A 25,642-nucleotide genomic window follows, 5' to 3' on the forward strand; every position below is an offset into this window, starting at 1 on the left:
AATATTGATATTTTGCAAAAATGTGAGCGTACGAGCAATTTTAAAAAATGTGTGTTTCCAACACAGTCCCTGTGCGGCATGGGTGTTACCCAAAAATGAGAGTTTTTATTTTAGAGAGTTTGCCTGCTAAGGCTCACTCCAAGTAACCTAAAGTTTCGCTTGCCAAGACAAAACACATTTTTAAATTTCGCGAAGTTTAAGAGTCTTAAAGCTTTTTTGGTAGGCACCGATTTCAAATTGGTATTTGTAAATACCGTAAAAAAAACGTTGTATTTATATAAACAGTGCGCAAAAGGGACATGATATATAGAACATAAGATAACATTTGATTTTTTTTATATTTTTTTGTTAAACTGTTTCAGCTTACGAAAGATGTCAACATTTTTTAAATTGGTGGTCTGGTAGCTAATACTACTCTACTCTAAAAATCCAAGATGGCGGACGAATTCAATATGATCGACCCAAGTTTGTATAACTGTAAATAGTTGCTTTGATCTTTTCAACAACATTTCATTTAGATGGAAAACCTGAATCTTTTTAGTTTTATCAGTGTAAATGAGCCAACATTAAAAAAAATTGTCAAACATTGAGGGTTCCGAAGAAATTGTTGTAGCTAATGGAAGATTGGAGGACCTATCAATTTAAGCATTCAAATGCAATTTCTTTCATATTTTGGCGAGGATTATCACACAATTACTACTTAAAACATACATACAAAAACAAGGGCTGGTCTTGGCGAGGATTACTCAGAATTCATATTTAACTTTTTCAACCCCTCAAAACCATTATTTGCTTCCACCATCTCCCTGAAACTCTTTTAAGCCTTCCCTAATCACAATTTTCTTAAGTTATATAATATGTTTGCAAGTACATACGATTTAAGTGTAGTTTGTAGTTCCATTTACCTGAAACGATAAAAGAATAAAAAATTAGTAGGTTGCTTGTCTTCATTTTTATCGAAAACTCTGAAATTGATTCTAAGTAAATGATATAATAAAACTTTGCAGATTTTTCTTGTGCGGAATGCGTTGAACAGGACGAACGGAATTTCAACACAACTTGTTCAAAAATCCAGATCACAGCAAGGTTGTGCTGAAATTCGACATATTTTTCACGAAAATTTAGCAATTTGCATTATTGGTTTCTTATGGTTCAACATGATGTGTAGAGTTTGAAATTTGCTTACCTGTTGCCAGCGGGGATGAACCAGCCTCGGGCTGAAAATCCCCATAATAAAGAGCCAATAATAATAATACCTGTTGCCACATGTGCTGTGCATACAAGGAAATGATAGTAATTAACTGTCCATAAATGTACTAGTTTACGTTCCTAGAAGGCCTAGCTACAGACCTATACGTGTACACGATTAAAGTTCTCATTCATCTGCCGCACGTGCTCAACAACTTTCATCAAAAACAGTACTTTTTACATTGGGCGACAATGGTTTGAATCCATAATCTGTGATGATAGCAAACTACAATTATTGTGCATATTATTGCTGCGTAAGATATAGAAATTCTTAATATTAGGTTATTCAACAGATTTGAGCTGTGACCTATCAATTGGCAATACGCAACTAAACGAACGGTCGTCCAATTTCCCTCATCTGCGACTACATATGGAGATGCAGGCATATGTAAACATACACTTGCTCGATGTATTTTGCACCTGAAAGAACCTCCATAGCATTTTTAACAGTCTACAAAGTCTCATCAGCAGCGTGTTTGTGTACACATCAAGTGGTGTTAAGCATCACATTTTCGCGTTACCTCACGCGTATAAGGTACCGTACCCATTCAGCGCTAGCGTAGTGGCGGTGGAAGTAGCGGTTTGTATCCCGCCCAAGGATGGGTGTGGAAGACAAGCGAATCGAATTGAAAATTAGAAGACGAAGTTAATTAAATTAATTAGCAATTTGCGTCATTTGTGTGGAAGATCGTTATTGGTATTATGTACATGGATGTGTGTGTGTCTGTGTGCCGATGTCGTAGGGTTGCTTACAAGCATGGCAAAAACGAGGACGATGACAACGCGGTGCGGTGGATGAAGGTGGAAACGACGATGACAATGAGACGACACAGTGACGAGATGATAGTGACGGCGGCGACGGTGATGACGACATCAGTAACATGGCTGTAGAAAGTTTTGAAAGGGACACTTTGCACAATTGAGCATATATTAGTTAGACGGATACAATTGTTTGAAATTATTTTTTCATTGTGGCTTCCTGAACAGATTAATTTTTTGTATCTTTGAAATGCTTTTGCATGAAACAATTAATAAAGCGACCATCGCATCCAACAATTATTATAGTTTATTGCATTACTAACTGGACTGCGACAAAGTGCGGAATCTCAATCAAAAGTGCGATATTGCATCAAATCGTTCCGGTGTCTTCACCGCACTTATTCGTCACGAGCTAATGAATAAGTACGGTGAAGACACCGGAACGATCTGACGCAAAATCGCACTTTTATTTGAGATTCCGCACTTCATCGTCGCACTTATAACCGCGCAATGCGCAATATTAGAGTTGAAAAATGAAAAATAAAGAGGAATTCTGGCCTTAGGAGATTGATTGCGTTAGTTCAAAAAGTAGTATATGGCAATATTCTTCTCCTTTTTTGTTTGGTGTACTTCCATCGTTACTTTTTGAGAGCTTTCCTTGATCATTTTGCATGTGCATATATGTTGTGACAGGCACAAAGATATCAAATATACAAGTCAGTACGCTTGCCTTCAAGCGTTCGCGCTGTGTACGACGAGCGAGGTTTTTTGGTAGTGTTGTACTCTTTACAACAGCGCGTGTCCTGAAGGGTTAAACGCTGCCACCCACTTTACGCCCACCGCGTTTTCCAGGCTGTCCTCTAAGGGCCGATTTCTTCACCCTGGCTTAAGCGTTAAACCTGGTTTAACTATATGGGTAAGCCTGGCTTTCCGGTTAAGCCAAGGTGAAGAAATCGACCCTAACTAATTTAGTTCTTTTTGTGTATGTGATGAGTAGGGTGGCCCACATTTATATGAAAAACAAAAAAAATGAAAAATGACCTCTTTAATCGGTTGTTTTGGATTCCCAGAAGCTACGTTATAAATTTGACCGAAATCGGGGTGCTCAAAGTGCATGAAGTTTGTATGGGAAAGCGTGGCCAAATGTATGCCGAAATCTCAAGTATTCGATTTTTGTCGCTAGGTGGCGCTGTAAGTATTTAATGATAGAACCCTTTGATATTATTGTAGGTGACTGTATACCAAACAACTTTATCGAAGACTGCAAAGTGATACGACAACTCCCTTCGCTCCCTTTGCCTAGGGTATACCTTTTCTTACAGGCGTCGGATAACTTTGCGGTCTTCGACAAAGTTGTTTGGTATATGGTCATCTAGGGTAAACAGGTATAATATGCCCCCCCTAAGCAGAAATGGCAATATATTTCAAACTTGCGCCTTATTCCATCTATTGTTCACTGCAAATCGTTGTTACTAAAGTTAGTGAAGTGTTGCATGCGAACTTTGCCTTTGGAGAGGTGGCTATGGAAGCTTTGAAACGTTTTTCGAAAACGTTCCAAAATTTGCCTTTTCAAAACAAACGGGGCAATACGCCCCATCAAAAGAAAAACGTCCAGCCCCGTGATAAAACTGTCCCAGGGGATAACTCCACCACATGCTTATCCTAGGAGGGTCTTTCAACAAGTGTTTAACTGCATAAAAGTTGCAAAGTAACACAAGCGAACAGAACTAGCTGCGTTTCCAATGAAGTCAGCTCACAAGAGGTAAAATATTACGCCAAAAGCCTCGATTTCAGACTTTTTGATATTTTTATTGCTTTTCTGTACCAATCCACTAAAGGACCAGCTTGATGGCAATAATTCTTCATTATTTGAGATTTCTAATCAATCACGCATGCGAAAAGCACTTGAATCGCTAGAAAATGAAGAGGGGCGTTTTGCCCCGGTGGGGCGCATTATACCCTTTTACCCTACATTGGATGTAGGGTAAACAGGTATAATTTGCCCCCCCCCCCAAGCAGAAATGGCAATATATCTGAAACTGGTGCCTTATTCCATCTATTGTTCACTGCAAATCGTTGTTACTAAAGTTAATGAAGTGTTGCATGCGAACTTTGCCTTGGAGATGTGGCTATGGAAGCTTTGAAACGTTTTTCGAAAACGTTCCAAAATTTTCCTTTTCAAAACAAACGGGGCAATACGCCCCATCAAAAGAAAAACGTTCAGCTCCGTGATAAAACTGTCCCAGGGGATAATCCCACTACATGCTTATCCTAGGAGGGTCTTTCAACAAGTGTTTAACTGCATAAAAGTTGCAAAGTAACACAAGCGAACAGAACTAGCTTCGTTTACAATGAAGTCAGCTCACAAGAGGTGAAATATTACGCCAAAAGCCTCGATTTCAGAATTTTTGATATTTTTATTGCTTTTCTGTACCAATCCACTAACGGACCAGCTTGATGGCAATAATTCTTCAATATTTAAGAATTCTAATCGATCACGCATGCGAGAAGCGCCTGAATCGCTAGAAAATGAAGAGGGGCGTTTTGCCCCGGTGGGGCGCATTATACCCTTTTACCCTAAGACAGCTGAGAAATTGCGGTGGGCGTAAAGTGGGTGGCAGCGTTTAATAGGAGACTCGACTGCATGCGCCTTTATGGAAGGCTTTCGAGTTTACGCTGTTCGAACAGCATTCATACGCTCGGATGTCAAGTGTTTCAAGAAGTCTATGATCCACCTGATGCACGCCACTGTCCTCCGGCAGCGATGTTGATACTCAGAAAATGGGGAAATGAGACCCGAAGATGGATGAGCTGGAAGGAGGTGTGAGTCCTACGTGCATTTGGGGTGTTCCCGATTGGGGCGAGGGAGTGTTGGCTTCGCGCAAAAAGGGTGGATTTTAATTAACGAGATGAATGTTGGAATTGTAGACGTGGAACTGACTTTTCCAACGGATCCCCCACAGCGGACCTACTATCTACCTGACAGGGCAGCCGACTAGCAGGCAGGCAGGCAGCCGTCGCGTTACGGCGCGCAGGTATACTTTTAGTAATTATAGCGAATCCGTTGGGGCATCCCAATTATGGCATGGTCGTTAGCGAAAGTTTTGTTCGTGCAGTGCTGCGACAAGAACGATGTCAAATGACTATGGTTTGCTATTTGCAGTCGCTGTCACCACAATAATCGGATTGATATCACGGCGATAGTGATCCAACTTTTTAATTAGCAACTTTTCGAATTAAATTTCATCACAACGAAACATAAGCCTCAATTACCACTACACAATGTTGTAATTAATCCTAAACTTGTGTACTAAATATTTCCACTCAGCTGTTTCCGGAGCACCGCCGGGGCAGTGTAGGTAGATACTTGCATACACATCAGGAGAAGATAGAGAGCGCTGCAACTTCTGAAGTCAGCCACCGCTCATTTCAATTAGAGAAACAGAGTTTTGCATTGTTTTATATTTATGTTGTAAGACTCAAAAATTGTGCTGAACTGCAGTTTTACACGACAGTGTTTGTTTGATACACGTGTCGATTACTCTTGAAAGAATGGATTTTAGGAAAAAAATACGGAAGCCACGCAATTTCATGTTTCGTGAACCGGATTTATACGAGTGCTTTCAAGACATAAATTTACTGGTGAAAAATGTAATTTTAACTCTTTTATGACTTGATTGGAAAGAAGTTGCCAACTTTTTTGTCCTGTTTGATTTAATTTGAGTTGTTTGATAATTATTCGCACAATTAAAAATTGTTACATTGAATTCGCTGTATCAAAATTACCTCCAATTGTTGGCTGCGTCCACCGTCGTGTAAAATTATAGGTCGTTATTCTTTCGTTTAAATATAGAATTAAATCAAACGAAAATGATACACAGATAAAAGTTATGAGATTTACACGTCATGTAAACTTCATTTTAGTCATGTGTGATATGATGGTTTATATGATGTATCATGTAAATTTGTGTTATATGCCATGTAAACACTCAGAGTCACGCTGAATTGCATGACTTATAATGGAAGTTTATATTATATTGTATGATTTGCACATGATATATCATGTAAACTTCTATGATATCCCACGCTCCAATGTGCATCATATGTCATAGAATTTCACATTCTTTTTTCGATCTGTGTAGTTATAGGGTCTGAGACCATTTGGGCTGGAGCATCTATTTTAGGCACTTGCTGCTACAACTCAGTCAATTTCGAACTGATTGGTTTGATTTTTGAGACAAGATCAGATACGCACAGTATTCAGCCATGTTCAAAGATTCAAGTCGATCGGTTGGAAATTGTCTGAGTAATAGCAGCAAGTGCCCATAACAAGTCCTCCTGTCCAAATGGTCCCTGACCCTTATTTTTACGTAAGGTGTTGATTTCGATAAATGACTATTACGACCATAGACCATCAGAAAGTGATCCATAAAAAAAGGAAAGAGCCCCCTACACAGCAAAAAAAAGGTTTACGATACACAGATAAACTTCATGATATGATGGTTCATATGATATATCATGTTAATTTGTATTAGGTATATGACATGTGAACACTTTGGGTCATGCTGAATTACATGAAAAATAATGGAAGTTTACATGACATTTACATTATATGGCATGTAAACTTCTGTGATGTCCCACGCTTCAATTGTTTTACAGAATACAGAATTTTACACTCTGTTTTTGATCTGTGTATCATTTAATCAGAACATCAGATCCGACATTGCTGCAAAATGTGCTTCTTCTTTTCAGAAATATCTCCACTCTAAGGATGCTCCCAAGAATACTTGCTGCACAGATCGAAATGTAAAGGTAAATCTCATGTAAACTTCCATTATATGGCATCTCATGACTTTTAATAGGACATATAGCACAAATTTACATGATATTGAATGTATACTATCATAATTGGAAGTTTACAGGGCGTGTTGTTTTCATTATTTTTATCTGTGTGGTATTGCTCCAGGAATTTATGCTGCGGATTATTGTGTAGATTTCCTGCTTGAATTTCTTTAGGAATTAGGATTTTTCCAGGGATTCCACCCCATATTCCACCAGGATTTATTCCAAGGGTTTTTTTAGATACTGCATCATTCATACCTTTTGGAATTCCTACAATAATTTCTATTGGACAACCTTCAGGACATCTTGGTGAAATTCCTTCAGAAATTCTTGCTGCGATTCTACCAGGCCATTCTGTTATGATCATTCCAGGAATTTCTGCTGTTGTTCCTCCAAGAATCCACCGGGCCTTCGTCCTGGAATTTTTCCAGAGACTTCTGTAAAATCCCTTCAAATATTTCTCCAATATTTTTTCCAGGCTTTCCACGTGTGATACCTCCACTCTCCAGGAGGTTCTGTTTGGGGTTCTTTTCAACTTGGGTTTCTCGATAAATTCAAGAATTTCTACAAAATGTCTTCAGGGATGAATCCAGAAATCCTTGGAGTTATTTATCCTAGGGATTCTATCAAGAATTCCTCCGGTCGGTCTAGGAAGTTGTCAGAAAGGAAATTAGTCAAGGAAAATTCTTGGACATAGAGTATCTTCGTGCCTGCCACACGATATACACTTGCAAAATGGTCATTGGCAGAGAAAGCTCTCAGTCAATAACTGTGAAAAAAAGAGAATAGGCCTTGTCCCAGAGAGGGAGAAGAAAACTGTATTACGACATTCAGAGATTCACTATATGTATCGATTTGCTATGGAATAGCTTAAATATTGCATTAGAAATTTTCTAAATTATGCCCCGAGCAGAGGAGAATATCAAATTAACCCTCTAATACCCAATCCCGCCTTTAGACGGGGTATAGTTTGAGCATTTTTGTAATTTTTGTTTCGTGGAAAATCATTTTTTTTTATATTTTTGGCTGATATTTAGGACTGTTCTGTATATCTCAAAATGGTTTTTGGTGTACTTTAAAGCGTATTTACATTTTTTTAAAATCATTGAAAAATTTATGTTTTAGTCACCTTTTAGAAGTCATTGTTTATTTTGTATTGTATTGCTACAATTAACATATTTTAAATTTTTCCCAAATCATTCTATCCTTGTTTAATAGTTTAAGGAAATCGAATACACTCTAAAATTATTTTCCTTAAAATTACACGGAAAATAAAATTTTCTGTGAAAAAAAATTAAAATAATAATATTTTAACAATAATCACAAAATCTCAAAATGTTTTCATCTCATAAAATCCGTTCCCCAAATTGGCTTCCAGGAAAAATATAAAAGTGTGGGGATGTTCAAAAATAAAAATTAGAAAAATCAAAAACTGAAATTCACGAAATCGAGAATTTAAAAGAATTATCTTCTAAAACATGTTTAAAGCGATTTTAGATGACGAAAAATGATATTTAGATCAAAATAAAAAATTTGGGTATTAGAGGGTTAATAACTACGAAATCACATAATCTGTTTTTATATCTTGTTTTGATATTATTTAATTATCAAGACATAGCTTTTCCATAACAAATTTTGTAGGACAATCTCATTTTGTTATAATCAAGCTTTTGATATGCATTCACTCAATTACATTTCAATAACATGTTTTGTTGAAATACAAGTTTTTTTATTGTTGTACTATTGACCAACTTATTCTTGTACTATTGACCAACTTATTAAAGCAACAACTCTATAATAACGACCTGTCCTTTTGTTTTGTTCCATTTTTGTATACAGTTAGGACGGAAATTCCTGAACGAATCCTCTCTTCTTAGAAACTCCATATGTAATTTTTCTGAGCATTATTAGAATTCTTGGCAAAACCTTTTGAAAACTCCTTGAGATTTCTTCAGAAAATGCTCCTGGTGAAATTCCCAAAGAAATTTTCAGAGAAGTCTTAAGATGAAATTCGGGACGAATAATCACGGGAAATTCTGAAGAAATCCTTGAAGGGATTCTGTTCATAATTCTGAAGGAATTTCTAGACGAGTCTTTGAAAATCTGTGAATGATTTCGTAGAAGAACTCTCGGGGAAATTTGTGGAAGATTTTTCTTTTACATGCTCTTAGAATGAATTAAAAGCTGAATATAGTATTTTTCGATCATTTAAAATATTGTTATTCATTCATTGGTGGGTTTGTGAGACAAAGTGAATTATTTTATATAATAATTATCATAATTTACTTAGTAACGATTTTTATATCATAACAAATTTTGCTTTCCGATTATTATCAATAACATACTAATATCAAAATTTGTTATTGAAATATTTTCCAAATTCACTATTATTAAGTTGTTCTTGAAACTAACAAAACAAGTTATTAAAATGGATTTCCAAGAACATTTTTTTGTTATGATATTTGTTATTTTGCCGCTTATGACAGACAAGTTTATAACATAATATATTATGTTAATAACTTATAAATAATCGATTTTATTATTCAGTTATTTTACCCAAATAACACAGATCCTTATGCTGTTGTTATTTCCTTCTGCTCGGGGTAGTGCGTAAACTCCCGTGAACTAAAGTAAATCATTCCCTGCAGTTATTCTAACATAAACCTCCAACGTCTTAGCCCTGCGTCTCGATGTTTGCGGTGGTTGTGTTATTCCGCCAGCCCGAAGCCCTCACCCCTCCCCCCATTTCCCCTCCGGCGGTCATACACTAACAAGATTCTGCCGCTGCTGTGTGGAATAATTATAACGACTAGGGGAAACAATAACAATTACGACTTTTTTGTGCTCCTTCTGGCCGGCCGGCAAAAGGGGGCACGGAAAAGGTCGAGCTTGCTTGCTGGCGGACGAGAAAAGAACGATGCAAATCATAATGAGCAAAAGTGGAGAGTTTTAATAAATGAAATGAAAAACTGCTGCAAGAACTGATTCCCAACGCCCTGAAGGAAATGGGTGGAACTTTTCGTAGAACAGCAGTAGATAGGTGCCCACTGGAAGGGTATGGATGGAAAGAAGCCTTCGTAGGAGCAGCATCTGCAGGACTTGCTGCTCAGTACAAGGTTCGAGTGGGGCGGGATTGGCTGTTGGAATTTAAATCTGATGGTCGTCGTCAGATGACAGGTAGTGAAATGGAGAGCTGGATTTTGTCACTGTCACCGAAATGAGTGGAGATACAATTACGACACTGAATGTGCTGATTTGTGTACCATGACCACTGGTACACATATCAGCACATTCAGTGTATGCCACATGGTATGCCTACTAGTCGAAACGAAGCAAAGCAAAGCAAAGCAAAGCAAAGCAAAGCAAAGCAAAGCAAAGCAAAGCAAAGCAAAGCAAAGCAAAGCAAAGCAAAGCAAAGCAAAGCAAAGCAAAGCAAAGCAAAGCAAAGCAAAGCAAAGCAAAGCAAAGCAAAGCAAAGCAAAGCAAAGCAAAGCAAAGCAAAGCAAAGCAAAGCAAAGCAAAGCAAAGCAAAGCAAAGCAAAGCAAAGCAAAGCAAAGCAAAGCAAAGCAAAGCAAAGCAAAGCAAAGCAAAGCAAAGCAAAGCAAAGCAAAGCAAAGCAAAGCAAAGCAAAGCAAAGCAAAGCAAAGCAAAGCAAAGCAAAGCAAAGCAAAGCAAAGCAAAGCAAAGCAAAGCAAAGCAAAGCAAAGCAAAGCAAAGCAAAGCAAAGCAAAGCAAAGCAAAGCAAAGCAAAGCAAAGCAAAGCAAAGCAAAGCAAAGCAAAGCAAAGCAAAGCAAAGCAAAGCAAAGCAAAGCAAAGCAAAGCAAAGCAAAGCAAAGCAAAGCAAAGCAAAGCAAAGCAAAGCAAAGCAAAGCAAAGCAAAGCAAAGCAAAGCAAAGCAAAGCAAAGCAAAGCAAAGCAAAGCAAAGCAAAGCAAAGCAAAGCAAAGCAAAGCAAAGCAAAGCAAAGCAAAGCAAAGCAAAGCAAAGCAAAGCAAAGCAAAGCAAAGCAAAGCAAAGCAAAGCAAAGCAAAGCAAAGCAAAGCAAAGCAAAGCAAAGCAAAGCAAAGCAAAGCAAAGCAAAGCAAAGCAAAGCAAAGCAAAGCAAAGCAAAGCAAAGCAAAGCAAAGCAAAGCAAAGCAAAGCAAAGCAAAGCAAAGCAAAGCAAAGCAAAGCAAAGCAAAGCAAAGCAAAGCAAAGCAAAGCAAAGCAAAGCAAAGCAAAGCAAAGCAAAGCAAAGCAAAGCAAAGCAAAGCAAAGCAAAGCAAAGCAAAGCAAAGCAAAGCAAAGCAAAGCAAAGCAAAGCAAAGCAAAGCAAAGCAAAGCAAAGCAAAGCAAAGCAAAGCAAAGCAAAGCAAAGCAAAGCAAAGCAAAGCAAAGCAAAGCAAAGCAAAGCAAAGCAAAGCAAAGCAAAGCAAAGCAAAGCAAAGCAAAGCAAAGCAAAGCAAAGCAAAGCAAAGCAAAGCAAAGCAAAGCAAAGCAAAGCAAAGCAAAGCAAAGCAAAGCAAAGCAAAGCAAAGCAAAGCAAAGCAAAGCAAAGCAAAGCAAAGCAAAGCAAAGCAAAGCAAAGCAAAGCAAAGCAAAGCAAAGCAAAGCAAAGCAAAGCAAAGCAAAGCAAAGCAAAGCAAAGCAAAGCAAAGCAAAGCAAAGCAAAGCAAAGCAAAGCAAAGCAAAGCAAAGCAAAGCAAAGCAAAGCAAAGCAAAGCAAAGCAAAGCAAAGCAAAGCAAAGCAAAGCAAAGCAAAGCAAAGCAAAGCAAAGCAAAGCAAAGCAAAGCAAAGCAAAGCAAAGCAAAGCAAAGCAAAGCAAAGCAAAGCAAAGCAAAGCAAAGCAAAGCAAAGCAAAGCAAAGCAAAGCAAAGCAAAGCAAAGCAAAGCAAAGCAAAGCAAAGCAAAGCAAAGCAAAGCAAAGCAAAGCAAAGCAAAGCAAAGCAAAGCAAAGCAAAGCAAAGCAAAGCAAAGCAAAGCAAAGCAAAGCAAAGCAAAGCAAAGCAAAGCAAAGCAAAGCAAAGCAAAGCAAAGCAAAGCAAAGCAAAGCAAAGCAAAGCAAAGCAAAGCAAAGCAAAGCAAAGCAAAGCAAAGCAAAGCAAAGCAAAGCAAAGCAAAGCAAAGCAAAGCAAAGCAAAGCAAAGCAAAGCAAAGCAAAGCAAAGCAAAGCAAAGCAAAGCAAAGCAAAGCAAAGCAAAGCAAAGCAAAGCAAAGCAAAGCAAAGCAAAGCAAAGCAAAGCAAAGCAAAGCAAAGCAAAGCAAAGCAAAGCAAAGCAAAGCAAAGCAAAGCAAAGCAAAGCAAAGCAAAGCAAAGCAAAGCAAAGCAAAGCAAAGCAAAGCAAAGCAAAGCAAAGCAAAGCAAAGCAAAGCAAAGCAAAGCAAAGCAAAGCAAAGCAAAGCAAAGCAAAGCAAAGCAAAGCAAAGCAAAGCAAAGCAAAGCAAAGCAAAGCAAAGCAAAGCAAAGCAAAGCAAAGCAAAGCAAAGCAAAGCAAAGCAAAGCAAAGCAAAGCAAAGCAAAGCAAAGCAAAGCAAAGCAAAGCAAAGCAAAGCAAAGCAAAGCAAAGCAAAGCAAAGCAAAGCAAAGCAAAGCAAAGCAAAGCAAAGCAAAGCAAAGCAAAGCAAAGCAAAGCAAAGCAAAGCAAAGCAAAGCAAAGCAAAGCAAAGCAAAGCAAAGCAAAGCAAAGCAAAGCAAAGCAAAGCAAAGCAAAGCAAAGCAAAGCAAAGCAAAGCAAAGCAAAGCAAAGCAAAGCAAAGCAAAGCAAAGCAAAGCAAAGCAAAGCAAAGCAAAGCAAAGCAAAGCAAAGCAAAGCAAAGCAAAGCAAAGCAAAGCAAAGCAAAGCAAAGCAAAGCAAAGCAAAGCAAAGCAAAGCAAAGCAAAGCAAAGCAAAGCAAAGCAAAGCAAAGCAAAGCAAAGCAAAGCAAAGCAAAGCAAAGCAAAGCAAAGCAAAGCAAAGCAAAGCAAAGCAAAGCAAAGCAAAGCAAAGCAAAGCAAAGCAAAGCAAAGCAAAGCAAAGCAAAGCAAAGCAAAGCAAAGCAAAGCAAAGCAAAGCAAAGCAAAGCAAAGCAAAGCAAAGCAAAGCAAAGCAAAGCAAAGCAAAGCAAAGCAAAGCAAAGCAAAGCAAAGCAAAGCAAAGCAAAGCAAAGCAAAGCAAAGCAAAGCAAAGCAAAGCAAAGCAAAGCAAAGCAAAGCAAAGCAAAGCAAAGCAAAGCAAAGCAAAGCAAAGCAAAGCAAAGCAAAGCAAAGCAAAGCAAAGCAAAGCAAAGCAAAGCAAAGCAAAGCAAAGCAAAGCAAAGCAAAGCAAAGCAAAGCAAAGCAAAGCAAAGCAAAGCAAAGCAAAGCAAAGCAAAGCAAAGCAAAGCAAAGCAAAGCAAAGCAAAGCAAAGCAAAGCAAAGCAAAGCAAAGCAAAGCAAAACAAAGCAAAGCAAAGCAAAGCAAAGCAAAGCAAAGCAAAGCAAAGCAAAGCAAAGCAAAGCAAAGCAAAGCAAAGCAAAATTAAATAGTGTCTGTTCTAGCAATCCCAAATTGGAAGTAGATTGTTATCTAAAACACAACAGCACAAACTGATGGGGAAACTAAATAGAATATATATGCGATAAACACTACACAATACTCAAAACACATTTAGCTCACACTCGATGGCGATTTCCGTTTCTCCTGACAAAGCATAATCTCGCCCACCCCCATCAGTCTACGGAAGCTAAGTGAAGGGAAAAGCAAAGTGCAAACTAGTTTCCTTGTGGCAATTTCACATATTAAGCTGGCGATCATCGTCTTGCCGTTTTGTTGAGAGGCCAGCTCCCCATAGGTTGGAACAGCCAGCAGCTGCAGGGTGGTGGTGGTGTCTGTATAACCTAACTAACTAACAGAAAGAACTACCACACAGCACAAAAGTTCAAGATTCTTGACTGCCTTGGCTTATAATCGGGTGATGCCATCTCTCGCCACCCGACCAAAGGCCAACCAAAGACGTCCGACGACGACGGGTCAGGTTTCAGATTTCATTTTAACAACTTTTGAACTCACTAAACTCGGACCCTGACTTCGTCCGAGAAGAGAGTGGCGTATATAAATAATACACACACTCCCCAGTCCGGTAGAACTTTTTTTCCTGCACCTCACCGCCGCAAACTTACTCACATCGTTCTGGCCTGCAGATGTCTTGGAAGTTCTTTCGATCCTGCCTAACCACTGCTGGCCATCTTATTCGGGTGGTGCAGCAATAATCCGAGCATACATATGTACGAATCAACAACACCCACACCGAACCGGCCGGCGCCGACTTCGACACCGACCAACACCAGGCAAGCCACACGAGCAAACACCTGTCCAACTTGTGAAAACTGATATTTAATTAAATTCAGCATTGCGGCAACCAGTGGCGGCGAAGGCGGTGACCGGGCAGCACAGAGAAAAATGAGCGATGAATGAGCTTAATGAAATTTCTTTTCCCTTCACTTCTGACCGATGCAAATAACTTAGCTCAACTACCGAATGATGGTTTATTGGAAATTTGCGGTGACACAGTATCCCTTGTGTGCGCGCTGGGGACAGTTTTTGAGACGGCAGCCAAGTGAGGGCTTCATATTAGGAAAGTTTTCATGGATTGGTTCGTAATAACGAAAAAGAGTCAAATTAACTTAGCTTGTTGACGTATCAAAATCGACTTCCATTCCCTGGCGTTAGATCCAAAGTGGAACTGTGAATGCTTCTTCTAAGTGCAGTGTGTCAGAGGAACAGTTATTAACAAAGAGTAGTTATCGATGTTTTTCTAATGAACGAATGGTGAGTGGTCGAAAGGTGGAAGCAGCACTTCGACGAGCAACTAAATCTCGCGCTTAGTATCATACGGGCGTATCTACAATGATCGATTTCTCTTCATCGATTTTCTCTTTGATTAATAACTTGGTGGCCAAATCATTTTTGGTTGTTTTTGTTGTTTTAGATGATAGTCCTAGTAGTGCTTCACTGAAACACACTGAGAGATCATCCGAATATTGGTTGTATTTCCCGGAATAATCCGAAGAGAAAATCGACGAAGAGAAATCGATCATTGTAGATACGCCTGTATGATACTAAACGCGAGAAATGATGTGAATAACATAGGCATGGAAGACTCAGGTAGCTGACAAAAATGGCTTCGTCAGTGCAGCAGATGACAGATGAAGGAAGTTAGCACGTCCACTAGCTCTAAAGCTTCCCACTTCTACACTCAAATGTGCACTTCTCCCAATTTACCGCCAAAATGCCGCATGACCGCATATCGATTACAGTAATTTGCAGCTCCCGCAATGAACCACACCGTTTCCAAACACGTCGTACCTAGCCCGGCTAGCCCATGCCACGTCGAGTCGAGCTGTGCAAAGTGCCGCCATCATCCAGCTGCTGCATTCATCATTTTTCCGGAGAATAAAATTAATTTAATAAATCTGTAATGTAAACATCATCATAATAATGTTGCGCTCAAGCTCGAAAATGGAGAATAATTAAATGAAAACTTAATTAAATAATTTGTAGGAGTGCTGAGACGAGGGGGTGGTCGTTGGGTGGTAGCAACCGGAAGAGCGAACAACGAAGAACCGAGGCAATAACGGGAGCTATAACGGTGAAGATGAGGATGACGACGACGACAGCGATGATGATGATGATGACGACTAAAGATGAGTTCACGTTTCTGTCGTCATTGAAAAATTCGAAGAAAATGAGAAACGTCAGTTAAAATAGCTGAGAATTGTGAATGCAATTACCCGTAATCATTCGGCAAATTTATGTTTTTCAGGCGAAGTGGGTGGACAATTTGGTTCATTTCTGAATATGAGCGAGTGCAATTGAATCTGAATTCAATGTATAAACGGTAACCAGGAGCTTGATCTCAGATAGAGAAGGTGCCAAATTGATGGGCGACACTTTTAAAGTACCGTAAACCGGGGTCTAATTGATCAGCGGGGTGAAATTGATCATTTGGGTACTACATTGTAATTCCATACTAGGAACTCTTAAGCGTCGTAATGATCTTAAACTTTTTACGTCATCTGGTTCGTAGCTGTCTAGAGATGAGTGTAGACTTTTATTTTTTAGAAAAAAAGTTAGTTTTGCCTTATTTTTTAAGGATTTTGAAATGTATTTCTCATTTAGCTGAAATCATTGCTACTAAACAATCGATTGCTAATAGGACTTCCCGTAAATTCTCTGTTTTAACATTTTTGTGAAGCCTTGGTTGGGATGTTATGCAGCTAATCAGAATATGAAATTGTTATAAAAAGTTCATTTAATGAAGAAATAATCATTTATTGTAATAGAAATCATCTATTTCAAATGAAATTGCCTACCTTTAGGCGTTTAAGGGGGAAATTTCGAAATTTAATTTTGCATTTAAAGTATTAAATTCACTAGTTGTAAGATTTTAAACGCGTTATTCGGTTTTAGAAGAGCAAAATTAAGCGGCGAAGGAAATTTTCCTTTCCAACCGATGCTTCATTGTATACTGATCAATTTCGCCCCAAAGTGGCATTTCCATTTTTTGATATTTGGAGTTATTTAACTTAAAGTTTAAATTTGTTGAACAAAATTCCGTCACATGGTTCCATGGAGATCCACAGGGTACTGGTTTTACAGAAATTCTTTTGGCAATATTTGAATTGGCACTGAAGTTATCCGCAAAAGTTGTTTTAAAGTGATCAATTTGACCCCGGATTACGGTATCATAAATTCGAGTCGTCTAGCATAATTTCGATCTCTCGTCTTCTGCAAGGATTTAATTGCTAGCCAATATCCAAAATGTATATCTTTATCTTTTTGCCTTTCTCGTACACTCAGTGTACTGGAAAGGCTATATGTTCACTCCAAAAATGACTTTTCGATAGAAGGCCCGGAGGGTCGAGTCACATATACCAATCAACTCAGCTCGACGAATTGAGGTGATGTCTGTGTGTATGTATGTGTGTGTGTATGTATGTGTGTGTGTATGTGTGTATGTGTGTGTACAAAAAAAACTCACATCACTTTTTGGCAGTAAACCTGAACCGATTTAAATGACCGACGGTTCATTCGACGGGGAATCTGGTCCCATTGTTTCCTATTGAAAATGGTTTGGATCGGTCCAGCCGTTCCGGAGTTATGGCCATTTAGGTGTTCCGGATCGGTACCCCAGGAAGGGGCCAGATATGAAAACGCTACAAACCCATCCATACGACACATCAAACTACGGTATTTTCGATAACTTGATTAACGGTAAGCAGAAAAATGGTCTCAGACCATATCTGAACCGGTAGTGTCCCGGAACCGGTTCCGGGTGTCCCGCCGGAAGTGGCCAAACATAAAAGTGCACTAAACCCATGCATGCGGCATATCAAACCGCAGCTTTTTCGATACCCTGATGAACAGTAAGAAGGAATACATTCTCAGACCATATTGGAACCGGTAGTATTCCGGAACCGGTTCCAGATGTCCCGCTGGAGGTGGCCAAGTATAAAAGTTAACCAAACCCACGCATGCGACATATCAAATAGTGGCTTTTTTTGATATCCTGATGAAAGGTAAGCAGGAAAATATTCTCAGACCATATTTGAACCGGTTGTGTTCCGGAACCGGTTCCGGGTGTCCCGCCGGAAGTGGCCAAATATGAAATTGAACTACAACCATGCATGCGACATATCAAACCGCGGCTTTTTCGATAATCTGATGAACAGTATGCAGGAAAGCATTCTCAGAACATATCGGAACCAGTAGTGTTCCGGAATCTTTTCCAGATGTCCCGCCAGAGGTGGCCAAGTTTAAGAGTTAACCAAACCCATGCATGCGACATGGGCATAGTGGCTTTTCTGATATCCTGATGAACAGTCAGCAGGAAAATATTCTCAGACCATATGTATCTGAACCGGTAGTGATCCGGAACCGGTTCCGTGTGTCCCGCCGGAAATGGCCAAACAAAAAAGAGAACCAAACCCATGCGACAAATCAAATCGCGGATTTTTAGGTATCTTGATTGACAAAAAAAAGTTTACGGCCATATTTGGAACAACCGGTAGTATTCCTCACCGATTCAGGGTGCCCCATCGGAAGTGATCAAATGTAAAGGAGAACCAACCCCATAAATAGCTGTTTTGGTAACCTGATGAACGGTTAACAAGAGAAACAATCATTGACCACGAATCTTTCGAGTGTCTCGCCGGAACTGGCGAAATGCACAAATAAGTGTTTGACAGTACGTCAAATAGCAGCTTTTTTGAATACACGATGATCGATTCGTAAGAACATAGCCTCAGACCATATTTTAGACAACCGGTAGTGTCCCAAAACCAGTTCTGGGTGTCCCACTGGAAGTGGTCAAATGTAAAAGCGATTCATACCCACCCATGCGTGAGATAAATCAAATCGTGTTTTTTTTTGGGTAACCTAATGAACGTTAGCAATGAAATAGTCTCAGACTATATTTGGGAGACCCGGTGTGCTCCGGAACCTGTTCCGGTACCGCATCGAAAGTAATCAAATGTACCATGTAACATATTACATCACGGCTTTTTGAATAACCCGAGGAACGGTTAACTAGAAAATAGGCTCACACCACATTACAGACTACCGCTAGGGTTGCACGACCAGCGTTTGGTGCTTCGCCGGAACTACGAAAGTAAATAAAATCAATGCAAGCGATAAATATGTGTAAGAGAACAAAATCTTACATATTAAACCCACATACAAACAGACGTCGCACTATACTCACTACCTATCGCTCTTGTTTTGAACGCTCAATAAGATATAGCCGAAATGTTCAGAAAAAATTTTTGTGATCTGTGATTGTGTAAAGAGTTATAGCTCAGCTTGTTAGTATCGTCTTGATATTGATCAGCCTCCAGTGTTAGTGAAGGTGCTCAACAAAGTGCTCAAGCAGTCAACTGAGAAGTCTGATATTTTTCAGCCCTGCTTATACGTTGAACATAACGTCGGACTATGTGCAATCAATAAGTTTTAAGTCAATTCAAAGATGTCTTTGGTAAAATGCTCGCTTTTCTATAAAAATATTCGGATTCAGAAACACTTTGACTTACGTTGTCGGAAAGATTGTGAGAACATGTTCGACGAGAAAGGCACTATCACCACTAGGTGGATTAATTTGGGTTTTTTAACGTAGGCTACCTTTTGAATGCTGGTCACTCGAATCTGCGAATCTGTTTTGATCGCAATGTCTTATGCAGTCCATGGTAGGCAAGACTTTCACTAGTAATGTATCTTCATATTTGACTGCTCACATTGCTGTCCGCCGTCAGTAAGAAACTGAAGTAAGCGAATTCCTTCTATAACTTTAAGATATTAACGATTGATCGCGAGCGTACGTTCCCAACCAACGACGGCAGCAGCATGCTTGGCTGCGCTGGCACCAATACCCAAGCCAAGCGGAAAGTAAAAATTATACTTTCTATCCGTGGTGACATACGATTCCAGGGATCTCATCCCGTGAAGTGAAGCTTCGAATTTCCCGTCATCGTATTGTACGTTGTAAACATCGCATCCATCCACATTCCACCCACTGACTGATCCGTAAGAGACTGAAGCAGGATTCCTTCCGAACGGACATCGGTGTGTTAGTCCACAACGTGACCCAAACTAAGGCCTGAGTGGTCTCAGCTGTACATAGTAGCCGTTTCCAGTCTACTCGGTTCATGGCTGTGTGTCTCTAGTTCTGCACTCTGCGAAGGGTCCGCAAAGCGTCCTCCACTTGATCGACCAACCTCGCTGCGCACCACGTCTTCTTGTATCGGTCGGATGACTCTCGCGAACCATTTTAGACGGGTTGCTATCCGACATCCTGATGACGTGACCCGTCTACCGTAGCCTCCCGATTTTCGCGTTGTTGACGATGGTTGGTTCTCTCAGAAGCTGATGCAGCTCGTGGTTCATTCGCCTTCTCCAAGTCCCGTCTTCCATCTGCACTCCGCCGTAGATGGTACGCAACACCTTCCGTTCGAACTCCAAGGGCGCGTTGGTCTTCTGCACGTAAGGTCCATGCTTCGTGCCCATAGAGGTCTACCGGTCTAATAAGGGTTTTGTAGATAGTTAACTTCGTGTGACGGTGAATTTTATTCAATCGTAGTGTTCTGTGGAGTCCGAAATAAGTTCGATTTCCTGCCACAATGCGTCTCTGAAATTCTCTGCTGGTGTAGTTGGCGGCGATTACCAGTGAGCCCAAGTACACGAATTCTTCAACCGCCTCGATTTTATCACCGTCGATGATGGCGTGCGCGGTGATATCTCCCTGGAACCCTTTGTCATCATGTACTTTGTCTTCGACACATTAATGACTAATCCGATTCGCCTGGCTCCAATCTTAAGTCGGATGTACGATTCCGCCATCGCCTCAAATTTACGAGCTACAACAACAATATTATCATCAAAACCAAGCAGCTGAACGGACTTCGTGAAAAAAGGTTCCACTCGTGTTTATCCCCAGCGCAGCAAGCACGAAAGACCATCACCTTGACGTAGTCATCTGCGAGATTCGAAGGGACTTGAGAGTGTCCCTGATACTTGAGCTACGCACATCACTCGATCCATCGTCACCTTGACCAATCGTATCAGTTTATCCGGGAATCCGTTCTCGTGCATAATCTGCCGATGAATAAGTGATGCGTGGGCACGTTGTATTCACGGCATTTCTGCAACACCTGGTGGATGGCGAACATCTGGTCCGTTGTAGCGCGTTCACCCATAAATCCAGCCTGATATTGCTCCACGAACTCTCTTGCAATCGGTGATAGACGGCGGCATAAAATTTGAGAGAGTATCTTGTAGGCAGTGCTCAGTAGTGTGATCGCGCGGTAGTTCCCGCAATACAACTTGTCGCCCTTTTTGTAGATGGGACACACGATACCTTCCATCCATTCCTCCGGTAATACTTCCTCCCCCCAAATCTTGATAATGACCCAGTGTAGTGCTCTCACCAGTGCTCTTCCACCGTATTTTAGTAACTCGCTTGGTAGTTGATCTGCTCCAGCGGCTTTGTTGTTTATCAACCGGCTACTCTCCTCATCAATCTCTTGGAGGTTAGGGGCCGGAAATCTTTCGTCCTGCGCACGTACACCTAGATCTGTTACCACGCCACCTTCGGTGCTTGCAACGTCGCCATTATTGAGGTGCTCATTATAATGCTGCCGCCACCTCTCGCACACCTCACGCTCGCTCGTGAGCAGATTTCCGTGATTGCCTCGGCACATGTCAGCTTGTGGCGAAAAGCCTCTGCGCGAGCGATTGAACTTCTCGTAGAACTTCCGTGTGTCCTTAGCGCGGTACAGCTCTTCCATCGCTTCGCGATCTCGTTCTTCCTGCTGGCGCTTCTTCCATCGGTAGACTGAGTTCTGCCTATTCCGCGCCTGTCTGTGCCTCATTCGCTCTCGTACGGTGTTGCAGCATTCTCTCGTTGTTCAGCATGCTGCATTCTTCTCGTTTTTCAACTGTTCACTTTCGTCATCCTACCAGTCGTTTCTGTGATTCGGAGTCGCGAAGCTTAGTGCTGTAGCCGAGGTACTACCTATGAAGGGTCGGATGTCCCTCCAGCCATCTTCAAGTGAAGCTGCGTCAAGCTGCCCTTCCGTTGGTAGGGCCACTGCTAACTGCTGCGCGTTACGTTACGTAGCTGCTCGATGTTGACCCGCGGCGTTCGACTTCGACGCATGGTAATAACTGTCGAAAGTTTTGAGCGCATGCATGCAGCGACTAAGTAGTGATCCGAGTCTATATTCGCATTGCGGTATGGGCGGACATTGGTTATATCCGAGAAGAATTTACCGTCGATTAGAACGTGGTCGATTTGGTTTTCTGTTTAATGGTCGGGTGGCTTTGTGGATAAGATGAATGCTACGATACCCGTGAAAGACACATCTGGAAAGCTTGTGACCGACCTGACTGACCAACTGAAACGCTGATTCGAGCACTTTGGAAACCTTTTTGATGTTTTGTGTGAAGTATTAGCATAGTGAAAATTCACAAACAGAAACAAAAAAAAATTTTTTTGAAGTGTCGGCCACGCCAGCAACACCTCGGCATGATCCGCCAAGAGATCGACACATTACCCGTGTCAACACCGAAACTCCATCGTTGCAGGAGATAGAAATAGTCAAGGACCCCAGGGGTCAATCGCATCAGCTGAGATGCTCAAAGCTGACCCCGTAGTATCTGCACAACTGCTTCATCACACATTTTCCATCATATGGGAACCTGCGACATTTCTGGTAAACTGGATGCAAGGCGTCTTAGTAATGATGCCCAAAAAGAGTAACCTAACTGTATGCGATTATTGACAGGGTATCATGTTGCTGTGTATCGTTCTCAAAATCCTCTGCAAAGTGATGCTTAACCGGATACAGGAGATGATTGACGTAACTCTCCGGCGGCAGTAAGCAGGATCCCGTGCTAGACGATCCTGTGTGGACCATATTGTCACGCTCCGTAGCAGATCAATGAATTCCAAGAATATCTCTACCTGGTGTTCATTGATTACGAAAAAGCTTTCGTATGTTTCAATTATGTAAACAAGGGGAGAGCCCTCAGGCGCAAGGGCGTCCCTGATAAAACCATCGGCCTCATTGAAGCACAGTACAGGGCATTTTCGATCAGAGTATTGCACAACGGTACGGTGTCTTGTCCGATCTCACCCGGGTCGTTGCTGGAGTGAGGCAAGGATGTATGTATACTATCACCGCTACTGTTCCTCAACGTTATCAACGAGATCCTGGTAGGTGCGATTGTCCGTGAACCATATCGTGGGCTGCTGTGGCAGCCCATTGCCACCAAAATCCGAATTTTCAATTCGAACGTGAAATCAGTGCTGCTGTACGCCAGTGACACTTGGTGTGTATCGGTGGAGAATACTCAACGACTACAGGTTTTCATCAATAGGGAGCCCCAACGTCGATGCCATCAAAAGCCGATAGCCACAGGGGAGCGAAAGTGAAGGTGGGTCGGCCACACTATACGAAATCTGCAAGCAAGCGTTAGATTGGAACCCAGGACATCGCAGCAGAGGCTCATGGTGGCGCAGCATCATCTAAGATATAACAGAAGTCGAAAGAAATTTGACCTGATGACGAGCAATCGCTCAGGATGGAAATCATAAAATTCGGCCATCTGCACCACCTTGGGTGTTCAGGACCGGAAGTATATAAGTAGTCTAATCAATACATCATTATCTGCAGTGGCGTACTAATTCATGAACAATTGTTCAAAACGTCACACTCCTTTGTAAATGCCAACATGTTGTTGGCGCACCAAAGCAAACCTTCAGATTTCGTCACCGAAAAAATCCAATTAAAAACTTTTCGTCGCAGTAAGGCTACATCGGAACTCAATTACAGTTTTCTCCGCCTATATGCGCGCGAAAACTAGCCAAGTTTACTGCCGGGTGTGCCGTTCCACCCAAAGGTTCTAGCCAAATTCCTTTATAATGAACTATTCAATAATAATCGCTCACAGCACCACCGGTTCCGAGGACCATGCAGTCCCCCGTCCTCTCGCAGCAACAATAGTGTGTGAGTGTACCTACGATGTGCCTTCGCCATCATCATCATCAGCAGCAGCAGCACAACCATCTTCGAAGGAAGTGGAAACTTCACTGTACCCAGCTTTTATGCTCGCTTATTTCACCGAAAACGAGTTTCCTCCTTTTCGCTACATGTGTTCTCCACAGCCACCTTCCACCCATCCAAGTTTACCACCAGGCAGGGTGGCGATGGTGGCAGCGGCGGCGGCCAGTCAGCCCCGGAAGAACGGAGGAAGCAACAACACCGGCACCATCCATGGGAAGGAGTACCGCAATCAAGAAAATTTTCTTAATTAATTTCTTACACACCGAAGCATTCGACCCAGCCGCCTCGCCCTACCCGATCCCCTCGACTTCAGTTCCACAGCTTTTGGTATCGTTCACTCTGGTCGAATCGGTGCAAGGAATCTAACTTAATTTATGTACGTATACAAGTCGTTCAGCCAGCAGCCTTTGTACCGTGAGGTGGAGGCAAATTGGTTACATTGTCAAAATCTGCCCAGTGGTGGATTCTTTTAAACTGACAATTATCTAAAAGATAGTCCAGGTCTCATCAATAGCTAGAACAAAACTTTAAAATTACATCCTTAAGTAGGTGACACCATAAAATAAAATTCCAATTTCTTCATGGCAACAATGAAGCTATAAATTATTAGGTAAATAATTCTCAGCTAAAAATAAAAAAGTGCTGTAATAACTCATTTGGAATTTGATAAAAGCTTTTTGACTAAAAAACAAATAAAATTACTGATAGATATAGTTATACTACTTAGGGCCGATTTCTTCACCTACCCGGCTTAACGACGTAAGCCTGGTTTATCTTTAACCACACTTAAAGTTAAGCCAGGTTTAAATATTTGCATTTCTTCACACCGGTTTAGCAAATAAAGGCGACGGCTTACGCTAAGCCAAGCTTAACGAAATTTCCCATATCTTTCCAGTGACTTTCCAATGGAAACGTCATTTTAAGCCGCCGATATTTTGAAACGCCCGTTATATGCAGTATGGAGTAACAACAACAAAACATCCGCTGAAATTTTAGCAGGAAAAGCGGAATCGCTCGGTATTTTTTTTTTCGGATACAGAAGGAAATTAACAATAATGATCTACCTAGACTGTTGATGTTTTACCCAACGCTAGTATCGAAGATCTACGATTTAGTACCTACTACATATGATCGTTCCACAACATTTGTGTAGTGTCTACCTAATGATTGTGTGCATAGGATATCTACCTACATAAAATACTATTCATTACAGTACCTAAATGTCTAGGTATGTTTCATTATGTCTACCTAAGGTAGTATAAACACGGGTGGTCATTGGACCACAGAGGAGAGACTGCATAAGCTTTGGACTTGTCAACATCTTTAATATTCTTCTTCTGTAGGATATAAAAATTTGGTGTTCGAATTTGCCTCTCATTGTACAAAGTTGGAGTGCCACATTGCAGAAAAGGCGTTGCAATGTTGATTTTATGTTTTGATATCCATAATCGCCTTCGAATAAAGTTGCATTTCGATAGTGAGTTTTTGAAAATGTGTTTGTCGAGAGATGCTCCAGAGTTCAGACCATTTTTCGAATATGTTTAAAATTATGAACTGTGTATGTACATTCCATGAAAGCCACAGCAAAGTTCAAGTTACACTAGAAACAGAAATATTAAAGTTTTGCTCAAACAGCATAAAATTAGGCAAGGAACCATAATACCCACGCATTATGCACGATTTCCTTGCAGAAACGGAGAATTCACCTTCTCACTATACAAAAATTCAGCTCATTACTACAAATCTAGTACTTCTCCGATCGTGTCCTATTAATATTCATCATGAAAAAAATGGGATTAAATGTGCGCTTAAAATATCGAGTTTTGCAACGAGTTGCAAAACATTTTTGCAAAGAAGAACAAATCACTAGAATATGATCATTTCCATCAGTACCATCATGCTTCGCGGTGGTTCGATGGGAACAGTCATGTGTTCCATCATGCTAGACACTAAATTTTGATCAAGCAAGCTGTACCATAACCGTGACAATTTGACAAACTCTCTAAGAAGGTATAAGAAGATTTTTTTGAGTGTCATCCTAAGTTTGTTTGTAAAAAAATAATATCTCTTGAACCATAAGAGACGAAAATGTTTATTGTGACCTGAAATTATGGAAGGACCGGGTTAAAATAAATAGAAACTTCAATGCAAATGTACTTTAGACTTCCAAATCAGTATGACAAATTTCCAAAACTATGTATCAACACGGTGCCTTTTTGAAGGCTTTCAATCTAAT

The 25,642-nt window shown here is 40.6% G+C and overlaps 1 protein-coding gene across 1 annotated transcript in view; it reads right to left on the reverse strand.

Moving 5' to 3' along the window:
- Positions 1-25,642, reverse strand: part of LOC109433196 (LIM/homeobox protein Lhx6-like) — an 811,403-nt gene that overhangs the window by 123,102 nt on the left and 662,659 nt on the right. The window lies entirely within an intron of this gene.

This window comes from Aedes albopictus, chromosome 3, assembly GCF_035046485.1.
Source record: "Aedes albopictus strain Foshan chromosome 3, AalbF5, whole genome shotgun sequence".
NCBI lineage: Eukaryota > Metazoa > Arthropoda > Insecta > Diptera > Culicidae > Aedes > Aedes albopictus.